Below are 14,375 nucleotides of genomic sequence, written 5' to 3' on the forward strand. Positions count from 1 at the left end.
TTATGACAGGGGCCCCTGCAAACACGATGTCGGATGGCGCCTCTAGAGTTAATACCAGCTTATTACACGTTATTGTGAAAAAACAAACCTGTCTGCTTGATAACACCATGGGGCAGCTTGATAGCAGAGAACAATAGCTTACATTTAATGGGAGGCAGATGAGATGCAGAGATGAGCTGGGCCCTAGTAACATCCAGGAGGGACGAGAAGTCCCCGCACCAATCTCCGTCCCCGCGCCACTCCGTGCCCGCTGACGTACCAGCAGCTGGGAACTACACCTCCCGGCATCCCCGGCTGCGCTGTGATTGGTCTGCCCTGGTGACGTCACATGTTTTGGATCTTCAGTGTCATGTGTTCAGTGCTCTTTGTTTTCAAGGAGAGAAGAGACCGGAGAGAGGAGAGAGGAGAAGTATCAGGAGCCCCATCATTGTGTGACCCGAGCACAGCGGAGCCGGCACTGCACCCGTCCATGCCGGGAGGAGGCGGCAGGTCAGTGTCCTCTCTACACGTCACCTAATCATCTACATTATATATGGAATTACTGGACTTCTAGTGTCCCCTGCCAGCTATTGTCGTGCTTAGGGGCATGCTGGGAGTTGTAGTTGACCACAATTGCTGGAGGGTTATTATAGCCTCGGGGCTTTATCCCCAAAAAGAGACAGTGGCACAGAGAAGTCACTGCCATTATCTAGGATTGTACAGATCACATTGTACAGATCACATTGTACAGACTGTCTTGTATATTCTACATCATACAGAGCACATCTGACAGACCTCGCCGTACAGACCGCACTGTACAGACCTCTATCATACAGACCTTGCCGTACGGACGGCACTGTGCAGACCTCGCCGTACAGACCGCACTGTACAGACCTCTATCATACAGACCTTGCCGTACAGACCGCACTGTACAGACCTCTATCATACAGACATCGTCGTACGGACGGCACTGTGCAGACCTCCATCGTAGGAACCGCATCGTACGGACCACACCATACAGACCTCCATCATACGGACCTTGCCGTACGGACGGCATTGTGCAGACCTCCATCATACGGACCGCACCGTACAGACCTCCATCGTAGGGACCGCATCATACGGACTGCACCGTACAGACCTCCATCGTAGGGAGTGCATCGCACAGATCTCACCTTACAGACTTCCATCTTAGGGACCGCATCGTTCGGACCGCACCGTGCAGACCTCTCTCGTAGGGACCGCACCATACAGACCTCCATCATACGGACCTCGCCGTACAGACCTCCATCATACGGACCTCGCCGTACAGACCGCACTGTACAGACCTCTATCATACAGACCTTGCCGTACGGACGGCACTGTGCAGACCTCGCCGTACAGACATCGTCGTACGGACGGCACTGTGCAGACCTCCATCGTAGGAACCGCATCGTACGGACCACACCATACAGACCTCCATCATACGGACCTTGCCGTACGGACGGCATTGTGCAGACCTCCATCATACGTACCGCACCGTACAGACCTCCATCGTAGGGACCGCATCATACAGACTGCACCGTACAGACCTCCATCGTAGGGAGTGCATCGCACAGATCTCACCTTACAGACTTCCATCTTAGGGACCGCATCGTTCGGACCGCACCGTGCAGACCTCTCTCGTAGGGACCGCACCATACAGACCTCCATCATACGGACCTCGCCGTACAGACCTCCATCATACGGACCTCGCCGTACGGACGGCATTGTGCAGACCTCCATCATAGGGACCGCACCGTACAGACCTTCATTGTAAGGACCGCACCGTACAGACCTCCATCGTAGGGACCGCACCGTACAGACCTCCATCGTAGGGACCGCATCATACGGACTGCACCTTACAGACTTCCATCTTAGGGACCGCATCGTTCGGACCGCACCATACAGACCTCCATCGTAGGTACCGCATCGTATGGACCGCACCGTACGGACCTCGCCGTACAGATCTCCATCATACGGACCTCGCCGTACGGACGGCATTGTCCAGACCTCCATCATAGGGACCGCACCGTACAGACCTCCATCGTAGGGACCGCATCGTATGGACCGCACCGTAGGGACCTCCATCATACGGACCTCGCCGTACAGACCTCCATCATACGGACCTTGCCGTACAGACGGCATTGTGCAGACCTCCATCATAGGGACTGCACCGTACAGACCTCCATCGTACGGACCGCACCGTACATACCTCCATCGTAGGGACCGCATCGTACGGACTGCACCATACAGACGTCCATCGTAGGGAGCGCATCGCACGGATCTCACCGTACAGACTTTCATCTTAGGGACCGCACCGTACAGACCGCACGGTACAGTCCTCCATCGTAGGGACCGCATCGTACGGACCTCACCGTACACACCTCCATCGTAGGGACCGCATTGTACGGACTGCACCGTACAGACCTCCATCGTAGGGACTGCATCGTACGAACCGCACTGCACAGACCTCCATCGTAGGTACCGCATCGTACGTACCGCACCGTACACACCTCCATCGTAGGGACCGCATCGTACGGACCGCACCATACAGACCTCCATCGTACAGACCTCGTTGTATGGATCGCAACGTACAGACCTTGTCGTGCGAATGGCAACGTACAGACCGCATTGCACGGACCTCATCGTACGGACCACAACGTACAAACTGCACCGTATGGACCTCAATGTATGGACCGCACTATACGGACCTAATCGCACGGACCGCATTGTAGAAACTGCATTGTACAGATTGCATCATACATTCTGTAGATCATACATGTCCATGGATTATTGCACTCCTGACCACACTGGATACTTATTGCGCACAGACATGATCATATTACAGGTAAAGTGTTCAGCGCGGCGTTTACTATGATAATTCTCACATACAACCAGCTGAAACTTAGACTTGGCACTGGATCTCTTGCACTAGTTTGTCTTAAAGGGACGGTACGGTATGAGAACAACATGGCTGCTTTTCCCCAGAAACACCGGCACGTGTGTACATGGTGGTGTATGACATTGCACTTCATTCAAGTGAATTGGAATAAATTGCAATACCGCATACAACCTGACGACAGATGTGGTGCTATTTTGGAAGGAAAACTCACAGATTTCTATATGTTTTTTTCTGGGGGTTACTTCTGTAAATCTCTGCCATTATAGTCATCATAGATAGCAAACTTTAGAAATGGTTTACCAGATCCGATCAATTTATTCACCAATGTTTTGGGCTGTTACCCCAGATGTTGTAATAATTTATTACCAGCTCAGTGGGAATCAGTGGTAAAAACTGGAATATCTCATTATAATTGTTCATGGAGGGGTTCATACTAATTAAAGACATTTTCCCATGTTATTAAAGGGGTTAAAATAGCAATTTATCCCATCCCCCGTTGTCTGTGGGACTTCCATAAATAGTGGCGCTCTGTACTTTCTCTTGCAGTCCTCTGGACAATGAACGGTTGAGCACCTCCCCTCCCTCCATTCAAAGTGGGGTTCTGCTTCTCAGTGTCACTGAGGGTCTATACTTTTGGTAATAACCCCTTAAGTGATGGTATACTTCTAGGATATGACCTCATGGTGGGGGAGGGTCTGACCTCTGGTGCTGATGTAGTGTTGTTACTCCTTCTTTTAAGCTTTCACTGCTCAGCAGTGCCCCCCCAGTAACCTGGCAGTGCTGGGAACTGCTGCTGAACCCATTCAGACTGGGCAGAGCCGCAATGAAGTGGTCTAGCCTTATCCCAGTGTTGCATTCCCTTCATTCCAAGAGGTCGGACCCCACTAGCATATTCCAGCGCTATACCATCACTTTACAAGAACAACCCCTTTAAGTGGAATGAATATCTCTGGGCCCCCAATAAGTAACGAGCAATGTGGGCCCCATTTACTAACAGCCGATCTGTGCTTTCCCTTGAATGTCCAGCATTGTAATGAAAAGTTGGCGGGCGCCCTGGTACTTGTTGTCCCCCAGCTGTCAGAGACAGGAAGATGGCAGAGATGTATTGTGGACAGAGGACTGTCAGCGGACACCTCTCACAGCGCGGGCCATAAGGGGAGGCTGACTATGGCTCCCGGGTGCCTGAGATCTCTGCCTCGGGGTACGATCGTCTCTTCGGAAGTTGTCGTGTGCGATCCTCTCACCTGTCCTCTCTCACCTGTACACAAACAGCTGCTCTCAGGGCCGACCTCGCCTCCGCCCGGTCACCTGAGCCGGCTGTTTATTTACACCGTGTCCCTGCAGAGGGGAGGGCAAGATTTCGTAACATTAGGTAGGGTTATTTATTCTCCCGCAGCCCCAGGCACCTCGCCTGGCTGTAATCACACGCCTGATTTATGTGCGGCAGCTCTGTCTGTTGTGTCTTGTCCCTACTCATTCCAGTGACACGGACGGGTGGTCCCATAACTCCACGTGATCGGTGACTGCTGGGGCTCAAAGGGGATCCCCAGCCATTATGGGAATGAACAGAGCGACACTGACATGATGTGATGTCCATAATGACGCCATACTTCTTCGCTGTCATCTGATGAGCTGATTGTGAGGAGGCCGGAGTCCTTCCTTATAGGGAATCCCACAACCCTTGTACAGCACATTTATCCTCAGAATATGCTGCCATATTTAACCCTTGATTTATGGCCACTGATGTATCTGCTCCGACCCCAGTTCTTGGGATTGGTTCGGTCCCAGCTGTCGGACCCCCAGTTATCAAGAAGTTATCCCCTATCATATGTCTTCTAAACGTGAGAATACCCCTTTAAGTGTCATTTCAAGGGATCCTGTCAAGTTTCCCATAACACTTTAGAGCTCCTTTTTTGCATTCTAGTAATGCCCTTGTTGTCCCAGGCCAACCTTTATAGGTGTGCCAATACCAGGACCAGTCCGGCGGGGCATCACGTCTCCCAGACCAGTCCAATCTGTCATCATGACTGACGCCCTTCCCTAATACTCGTCACACATAACCTCCAATGGGAATAACTTCCAAACTTGTGAATACCTTTAAATCCCCCGTTCTGCAGAATGTTAGCTGACGGACATATCCCAGAAGAAATATGTGAAGAGATCGAACACTTTGATGATGGCGTAAATATTATCGTCTGTCGTCATGTCAATAGGGAACATGCTGCAGACGATCAAACTGTATGCAGCAGTACAATGATTGCACAGTGACCTGGTGTTTAACCCTTTGCGACCCCCCCTCTTGTTATCCGCTAGCGATGTTCCTGATATATACCCATCACTTTATGATCCCGGGCTGTATATTCAGATATCAGCGCCGCTTCCGCACTTCTCTTTTGCCATAATGCAGAGAAGGACGTGCTTTGTTAATCTCAGTGTTTCCGCCCGGGGCTGCCAAGCACGTGGGGATGTTGATGGCAGATTGTGCGACCCTAGTGGTGACACTTGGGTTAACTAGTGGCTGTGGAGCATGTGAGCGGAGCTGCACCCCCCGCTGCGCTGGCACTATACGGTTACACATCGGCCTGGCCTCATTTCCATCCTACATTGTTTATCTCCGCTCTCTCCTCCTCTGTTGCTGCCAAAGTTTTGCAGAAAGGAAACTGATCCGACTGCTTTGAGGAGTGGAGTGTGCGGCAATCACTGCGCAGGTCCCGAACACCGATGTGCTCGGCCCTTCTATTCTGCTGCCCAGCTATGTGCATACAGTGTGCGTTGCTCGCTGTGCAGGTCTCCCTAACACCGACGTGCTCGCCCCTTCTATTCTGCTGCCCAGCTATGTGCATACAGTGTGCGGCACTCACTGCGCAGGTCTCCCGAACACCGATGTGCTCGCCCCGTCTATTCTGCTGCCCAGCTATGTGCATTCAGTGTGCGTCGCTCGCTGTGCAGGTCTCCCCAACACCGATGTGCTCGGCCCTTCTATTCTGCTGCCCAGCTATGTGCATACAGTGTGCGGCACTCACTGAGCAGGTCTCCCGAACACCGATGTGCTCGCCCCGTCTATTCTGCTGCCCAGCTATGTGCATTCAGTGTGCGTCGCTCGCTGCGCAGGTCTCCCGAACACCGACGTGCTCGCCCCTTCTATTCTGCTGCCCAGCTATGTGCATACAGTGTGCGGCACTCACTGCGCAGGTCTCCCGAACACCGACGTGCTCGCTCCTTCTATTCTGCTGCCCACCTATGTGCATACAGTGTGCGGCACTCACTGCGCAGGTCTCCCGAACACCGATGTGCTCGCCCCTTCTATTCTGCTGCCCACCTATGTGTATACAGTGTGTGGCACTCACTGCGCAGGTCTCCCGAACACCGATGTGCTCGCCCCTTCTATTCTGCTGCCCACTTATGTGCATACAGGGTGCGGCACTCACTGCGCAGGTCTCCCAAACACCGATGTGCTCGCCCCTTCTATTCTGCTGCCCACTTATATGCATTCAGTGTGTGGCACTCACTGCGCAGGTCTCCCGAACACCGATGTGCTCGCCCCTTCTATTCTGCTGCCCACTTATGTGCATACAGTGTGCGGCACTCACTGCGCAGGTCTCCCAAACACCGATGTGCTCGCCCCTTCTATTCTGCTGCCCATCTATGCGCATACAGTGTGCGTCGCTCGCTGCGCAGGTCTCCCTAACACCGACGTGCTCGCCCCTTCTATTCTGCTGCCCAGCTATGTGCATTCAGTGTGCATCGCTCGCTGCGCAGGTCTCCCGAACACTGATGTGCTCGTCCCTTCTATTCTGCTGCCCAGCTATGTGCATACAGTGTGCGGCACTCACTGCGCAGGTCTCCCGAACACCGATGTGCTCGTCCCTTCTATTCTGCTGCCCAGCTATGTGCATACACTGTGCGGCACTCACTACGCAGGTCTCCCGAACACCGACGTGCTCGCCCCTTCTGTTCTGCTGCCCAGCTATGTGCATTCAGTGTACGTCGCTCACTGCGCAGGTCTCCCTAACACAGATGTGCTCGCCCCTTCTATTCTGCTGCCCAGCTATGTGCATACAGTGTGCGGCACTCACTGCGCAGGTCTCCCGAACACCGATGTGCTCGCCCCTTCTATTCTGCTGCCCAGATATGTGCATACACTGTGCGGCACTCACTACGCAGGTCTCCCGAACACCGACGTGCTCGCTCCTTCTATTCTGCTGCCCAGCTATGTGCATACACTGTGCGGCACTCACTACGCAGGTCTCCCCAACACCGAAGTGCTAGCCCCTTCTATTCTGCTGCCCACCTATGTGTATACAGTGTGCGTCGCTCGCAGCAGAGGTCTCCCGAACACCGACGTGCTCGCCCCTTTAATTCTGCTGCCAACCTATGTGCATACAGTGTGCGTCGCTCGCAGCGCAGGTCTCCTGAACACCGACGTGCTCGTCCCTTCTTTTCTGCTGCCCAGCTATGTGCATACAGTGTGTGATCCCACTAATAGGGTTAATATTGACCTGGGTGACGCTCTCCAAGAATACTGTCAGTCAGCTCCATTTATATACTTGGGCCCTTAAAATAAATCTATTACGGCTGATTCTAGCGGTGGGATAAGGCCCTCACCCGGAACAAAAACAGCCGTGATTTCCCTGGAGCTCTGTGACGGGAAAGACTAAGGGGCTGCAGCACTAAATCATCCACGGTGACCTGTCATTACTATGTGAGACCAAGGCCCCTTTATACTGCTATGCGAGGTTCCAAAATCAGCACCAGGTTGATGCACCATTTAAAGGGAACCTGTCAGCAGGTTTTTACAAACAGACGTAGTGGTATAGCTGTATAGATGCTTGTCCCTTAATAAAATGAAACCTTTTTGTACAGATCTGATGCAAAATCTAGCTTAAATATATATGCAAATCAGGCTGGTAACCCACTGGGGGTGTGTAAATGGAAGAAGTGGTCTGACACGCCCTTAGTGCACTTCTAGTCTGATTTGCATATGTCTTCTGTACTAAGTTTCTCATGACTTTTTATTGAGGGTAAAACATCTACACAGCTATACCCCTGCAGTACTCCTTTATGTAAAAATGTGCTGATGGGTTCCCTTTAAGTGAAATGATTGCCAGCTGCAGTACTAGACACAACCTGTGAACAACAGGGGCGCAGTCGGTAAGAGAGCAGCTTTGTAATGTTACGATTATATCATGAATTGATGTGGTTCTCGACTGTGGTTTTTACAGATGAAACGTAATATAATTGTATTTGGGCAAACTGCGCAGCAAAAAAACCCCAAACCGTGAGAATTTGTAGTAATACCGCATATGGTTTGGATGCTTTTGTTTTTTTACCACGCAGTCAAATAAATTATCTTTGGAAGACTTTGTAGTGGAGCAACTTTTTTAAATTTTTTATACCAAGGGTTTGTACCAAGATTAGAAGTTATGCGCAATCGATAGGAGATAACTTAATGATCACAGGGGGGTCGGACTACTTGACTTTCCCAGGCACTCCCATCAAGAATGAATGCAGCCCATGCTCGACCTCTGCTCTTTTCAGAGGGAGCACCATTCTCGGTTGGACCCCCATCAGTAATGACGCTATTTCTTCTCCGCAGTGAATAGCAGTTCTGCCGTCCAATTTAGGACAGGGGTGTGTTGAGCTGTCTTTATGGTGATGGACGGTTGAGCTGTCCAATCAGATGCTGAGGCGTGCAGAGTTGTCAGTGTCTTGAGTGACAGTTTAGTCGTCCAATCAGGACCAGGGAGTGCCAGGGCTTCATCCGTGTGTCTCTTGTTCAGAGTAACTAGCTGGCTATTTAATCAGCTCTCTGACTTTCATTGCTGCTAATTGCAGCTTTGCTCAAGAGGTGTTTGCGCTGTGCTCCTAGTCTTGTATTCTGATCTTGAATTTGCCTTGACCATCCGTTTGCCCAGCCCCTTTTGTTGTGATATTCTTAGAATCCTGACCTTGGACTGTTACCTGACTACACCTTTGTCTCACCCCTCTGTATATGATGTACCCCCTCCTTGCTTTTGACCTCGAACCTCTTGACTACCCAGCCTGATGGCTTGTCCATGAGTAGTGACTAGCGTCACAGGGGTAGCTTTCAGTCTTATTACAAACCCTTTAATTTGGGTAAATAGCTACAATACATTGACAAATTATAAAAAGTAGCACCATCAGTAGGATGAGATGGTGGAGACCCTTCGTTGATGAGTGCCTTGGCTGTTGCCACTTTTGCCCATTCTTTAAATCAGGCCTGGTGCCCTGTATGTGAGTTGTGTAAAGGGGAATCGTATAACTATCAGTTCCCTAATATACGGTTGCTATTGAATTGCTGACACTGCACCCCGTCGTGACTTTGCATGGCTGACAATGTGCTGTAGAGTTCACCATGACCCTTGGTAAGAGACGGTTTCCAGTAATGACATGAGGTAAGGGCATTGCTAGTTTTGGCTGCAGGCGTGTGCCATCTGCTCTCGGACTCGGTTCACCTTACAGCATTGTCTCCCTATTTGAATATTCGGTTGACAGAGGCGTGGGGGAGACACAGGAGGTGTTTGTTCTGCTTTCCATATACTCTGTCGGTTTGGCTCAGGTCAGAGGATTGGTTAGATCACTGCTCGGCTGTTGCTGAGGAGGTTATTATAGTCTGTCAGTGCTTCAGTTGTCTTTTCTTTGAGATTCAGGCATTCTGCCAGCACGTTAGGCCCGGGGCAGTCAACGAATCTCTGTGCTTGTGTCAGCCTCCTGTTACTCTTTTTTTTCAGCTGTTTTTCTCCTTTCCTTGTTATTCACAGAAGAGGAAGGGACGTTTGCTTTGTTTCTACTTTTAACCCACAAGGAAGCTGACGTCTGAGACCGGCCTCATGTTCGTGATCACTTTTTTTTTCCTCCCTCTTGTGTTTACCAGGATGTTCCTCGGTTTCGTTTTTTTTTTTCTATTTAAAGTGACGCGGTGTTTATTTGCAGCTACGTCAATAAGTTCAACAATGCTTTTAAAAGTATTTTTTTCTTCTTTTGTATCAGACATAGACACATATCTGGCATTATATATAATAGCAGAGTGACGGTATATCTATACAATCACTGAAGTTAATGTACTCATCCGTTTGTAGCGGTTTTCTTCTATAGGATTGTTAATCGCTGGCAAAAAACTATGTAGAATCTTATCAGTCGCGAGGAAGGAGCCATCGCTGGTCTTTATTTCTCTACAGCACTTGTAACTACAGCAGATACTTGGATACTGTCATTGGATCCTAAGAAAGGGGTTCTTAAGGAATACACATTGACAGACAAAAAAATCAAGTTATTTCTATCTGTATGATGGGGGGATAACTTGCTTAATCTTGGGGTCCAACCGTGATCCAGAGAATGGGGGTTTGGAACCCGGAGAACAGGGGTGTCCTGAGTGGAGCAAAGCTGCTTGTACACTGCCTCCACTCTATTCATTGTCTATGGGACTGAAGGAAATAGCCGAGCGCTGTGCTCAGCAGTCCCATGTACAATGAATGGAGCTGAGGCCACACACCTACATTCAAGACGGAGCGGTAAAGACCAGTTCTAGAGCCCCGTTCTCAGGATCACTGAGGATCTGACCTCCAGCAATCAGCAAGTTATCAGCTATCATATGGATAAGGATGACAATTTTGGGGGGGAATAACTCTTTAAGGCCCCCGTAAACATTTGAGTATAGTTGGATCAGGGCATCTACCAATGCATTAGGCTTGGGAGGTGGATGGGTTGGATTTGCGGGAAAATGGGGTTGCTTATGCTGTTTGACCTGGTATGCTGGGGAACAAAATGGAAACATGTTACTTGATGATGGTGGATTGTTTTTTCTAATGCACAATGAGTAACCGTACGGTTCGGATTTTAAGTTGGAATGTACGTGGTATATCTGACAGGATTAAGAGGGCAGCAGTTCTGAATCACATCAGATCTTGTGATCCTATGATTGCGTGCTTACAGGAGACCCATCTCACTAGAGATACTAGGCACTGGCTATCGAGAGGGTGGATGTTAAAGACATATCATTCCACTTATTCCTCGTACTCCAGGGGGGTGTCAGTCCTAATACACAAAAACGCACATTATGAAGAGCTGGCAGTGCAAGTAGACAGTGAAGGGCAGTATGTATGGATTGCGTGCAGATTGTATGGACACAAAATGATTTTAGTGGCTTTATATATCCCTCCACCTTATTCTAAAAAGGAACTTCAAGCAGTAATGGACTTGACGGCCAGATGGGGGGAGGCTCCGATGTTGATTATGGGAGATGTTAACAACACCATGAATGATTACTGGGATAAAGTACGTCCGGCAGGTATGGAAGCTGGACGGGACGGAATGACTGCATTTGGCACCTACGTGGGGGAGCTGGGGCTGGTGGATCTGTGGAGAGTACGAAATGAGGGTAAGAGGACCTTCTCGTGTCACTCGGCTACACACGGAACACTGTCAAGGATAGACCTGGCTTTTGGGGATACTGCTATGGATGGGATGGTTGGGGAGGTGGAATACCTACAGAGGACTCTATCGGATCATAGTCCTATGGTTGTCACGCTTCTAGTGGGATCTGCTCAGGGTCAGAGGGGAGGTTGGCATCTTCACCCGACGTGGCTTAAAGTGGTGGATATGGGTGGCATAACCAAAGAACTAGAGCACTTCTTCCAAGTGAATGAAGGGAGTGCTGAGGCCACAATGGTGTGGGAGGCTATGAAGGCATTTACGAGGGGACTCTTTATAAGTGAGATCTCACGGTGTAAGACCAAAACTAAATTGGCAGATCAACAAATAAAGGATGACTTGACAAGGGCAGAGGCAGACATGATTTTGGCGCCAACGAGTGTAGCTCACAATAGACTAAAATTGGCACAGGAGGCAGTTAATAAACTGCACATGATGCAAGCTGAGAGGAAAAGGGCATTTCAGCAAGCCCAATTCTTTGAGGAAGGAGAGAGAGTGGGTCGCTTGTTGGCGGTGATATCTGCGGCACAGAGGGAGTCTTCCAGGGTGTACAGGTTGAGAGACCAAACGGGGACGACTCTGACAGACACAAAGGACATATTGGAGGTCTTCAAGGAATATTACATGGCACTGTACAATTCAAGAGTACGGGACACGGAGGGGGCCGTAGAGGAATTTTTGGAAGGCATCTCACTGTCTAAATTGTCTGAGGAAGATAGGATGAGGTTGGATGAACCTGTGAGTGTGGAGGAGGTGGAATGTGCAATTCTGTCTATGCCCAATAACAAATCACCGGGTGCTGATGGTCTACCTGGAGAGGTGTACAGGGAGCTGGTGGAACTGCTAGCTCCAAAATTGAAATCTGTGTTTGATGAGGCTTTGGTGAAGGGGGCGTTACCGAGATCAATGGAGGAAGCGGTGATAGTGGTTCTGCCAAAGGAGGGGAAAGACCCCATGGATGCGGAGTCGTATAGGCCCATATCGTTGTTGACAACGGATGTCAAAGTACTCGCTAAGATCCTGGCCACCCGGCTCACCGGGGTTGCGCATACTGTTATTCACGAGGACCAGTCGGGCTTTATGCTCAACCGCTCCACGGCTGTTAACTTGAGAAGATTATTTCTTAATATGCAGCTGCCTGCTGATAATGGTGGCGGGAGAATAGTGATGTCATTGGACGCTAGAAAAGCATTTGATAGCGTGGAATGGAAATATTTATGGAAAATCATGGAAATAATGGGATTTGGCCCCGCATTCATGGCCTGGGTGAAGTTATTGTACTCATCCCCAAGGGCGGTAGTTAAGGTGAATGGTGAACGGTCCGGGATGTTTGACTTACATAGGGGCACAAGGCAGGGGTGCCCGCTGTCCCCGCTATTGTTTGCGGTGGCAGTGGAGCCCCTGGCGGCCAAAATAAGAGCTGAGAGAGGAGTGGTCGGATTTAAATTTGGGAGGCTGGAAGAAAAAATATCACTGTATGCCGATGACATCCTGTTCTTTCTGGAAAATGCAGGAGAGACATTGGGGTGCACGATGGATGTAATTAAACACTTTGGGAGCATTTCGGGACTGGAGATAAACTGGCACAAGTCTTATGTCATGGCTGTAGATAGACCAATAAAAGCGGAGGAGATAGATGAGAGGGGGAAGCAGCTCCAGCTGGTTTCACAATTTAAATACCTTGGGATATGGGTGGCGCTTCCATTGACACGATTCACGGATCTGAATTTAGTTCCTCTGCTAGAGAAATTTAAAAAGAAAATAGGCGCATGGTGCCAATTGGCTTTGACGGTGACGGGTAGAACTAACCTGATTAAGATGGTCCTTATGCCACAACTAATGTACGTTTTGCACAACTCACCGATATGGCTACCAAAAAAACGGTTTCAGGGTATTGATTCTATCTTCAGATACTTGATATGGGGCAAGAGGCAGGCAAGGATTAAATTGGGAACGCTGCAAAATGGGAAGAAGGAGGGAGGATTGGCCGCACCCAATCCCTGGGTCTATTTCTTGACAGTACAGGGCCAGCATGTCAGGGGATGGAGAGAACCCGATTGTGGAGGGGCAGCTTGCCGGGTGCTGGTACATGTGTCGGGGAGACGCCCACTGGTCCAGGCGTTAGAGGATGGTACCTTTAAGAAATTGGGAGCAATATATCCTACCTTAGGCTTGACTCAGAAGGTATGGGACACTATTAAAAAGATCAGGGGGGTGGACGGGCTGACTAAGTACTCACCGGTGTTGGGCAATGAACATCTGCCGGAACTTAATAAGCTGTGTCAAATGGGCAATTGGAAGGCGCAAGGAGTGAGATATGTGTGCCAGCTGCAGAGTGGAACGGACCTGAAGACCTTTGAGAAATTGAGAGAAGAATTTGATTTGCCTTTGGTGTGGGAATTTCAATACTATAGGCTTCGACATGCTTGGAGGGCACAGTGTGGATTGGGAGCCATGACGGTTCAGGGTGACATTGTACTAGACTCTGTGTGCATGAAGGGAGGGACGAGGGGAGTCATATCGAGCCTATATCATGACCTACTGCACTCCTATCTGGGGGGAAATCACTTCATTGCAAAGAGTAAATGGGAAAGGGAGGTGGGTACCCTCACAACAGAACAATGGGAGGCAATTCTAGAATATGTCCCGAAGATCTCTCTAAGCGAGCAGGCACGGATCTCCCAATTATACATAATACATAGGACATACAAAACACCGCTGCGCTTGTACAAGGCGGGCTTGAGGGGAGATTCCAATTGCCCTAGATGTGGCACGGACCAGGCCGGACTGCTACACATGCTATGGTCATGCCCGCGGCTAGTGGCTTATTGGTTGGTCGCTGTTAACAAAATTGAGAGGGCTTATACATGTACAATTGACAGAAACCCGGTGCTGTGTGTTTTGGGGGAGGTGGATGGAATACCTGTCTCAGAACATTACAAAGTGGCGATAGCGCGATTGCTATATGTGGCACGCAAACTAATAGCACGAAAATGGACAGATTCGGAACCCCCCACTAGGAGGG

The 14,375-nt window shown here is 49.9% G+C and overlaps 1 protein-coding gene across 2 annotated transcripts in view; it reads left to right on the forward strand.

Moving 5' to 3' along the window:
* The first annotated feature begins 319 nt into the window (after positions 1 to 319).
* Positions 320 to 14,375, forward strand: part of KLHL24 (kelch like family member 24) — a 67,663-nt gene continuing 53,607 nt past the window's right edge. The window contains exon 1 of one of the 2 annotated variants that reach the window (XM_073674478.1): positions 320 to 489. The gene's annotated coding sequence lies outside the window, so the exon portion shown is untranslated. The remainder of the gene's footprint in view (positions 490 to 14,375) is intronic. The other variant, XM_073674479.1, reaches the window with a different exon arrangement.

This window comes from Phyllobates terribilis, unplaced genomic scaffold, assembly GCF_046119375.1.
Source record: "Phyllobates terribilis strain yellow unplaced genomic scaffold, ASM4611937v1 Scaffold_3__8_contigs__length_932513732, whole genome shotgun sequence".
NCBI lineage: Eukaryota > Metazoa > Chordata > Amphibia > Anura > Dendrobatidae > Phyllobates > Phyllobates terribilis.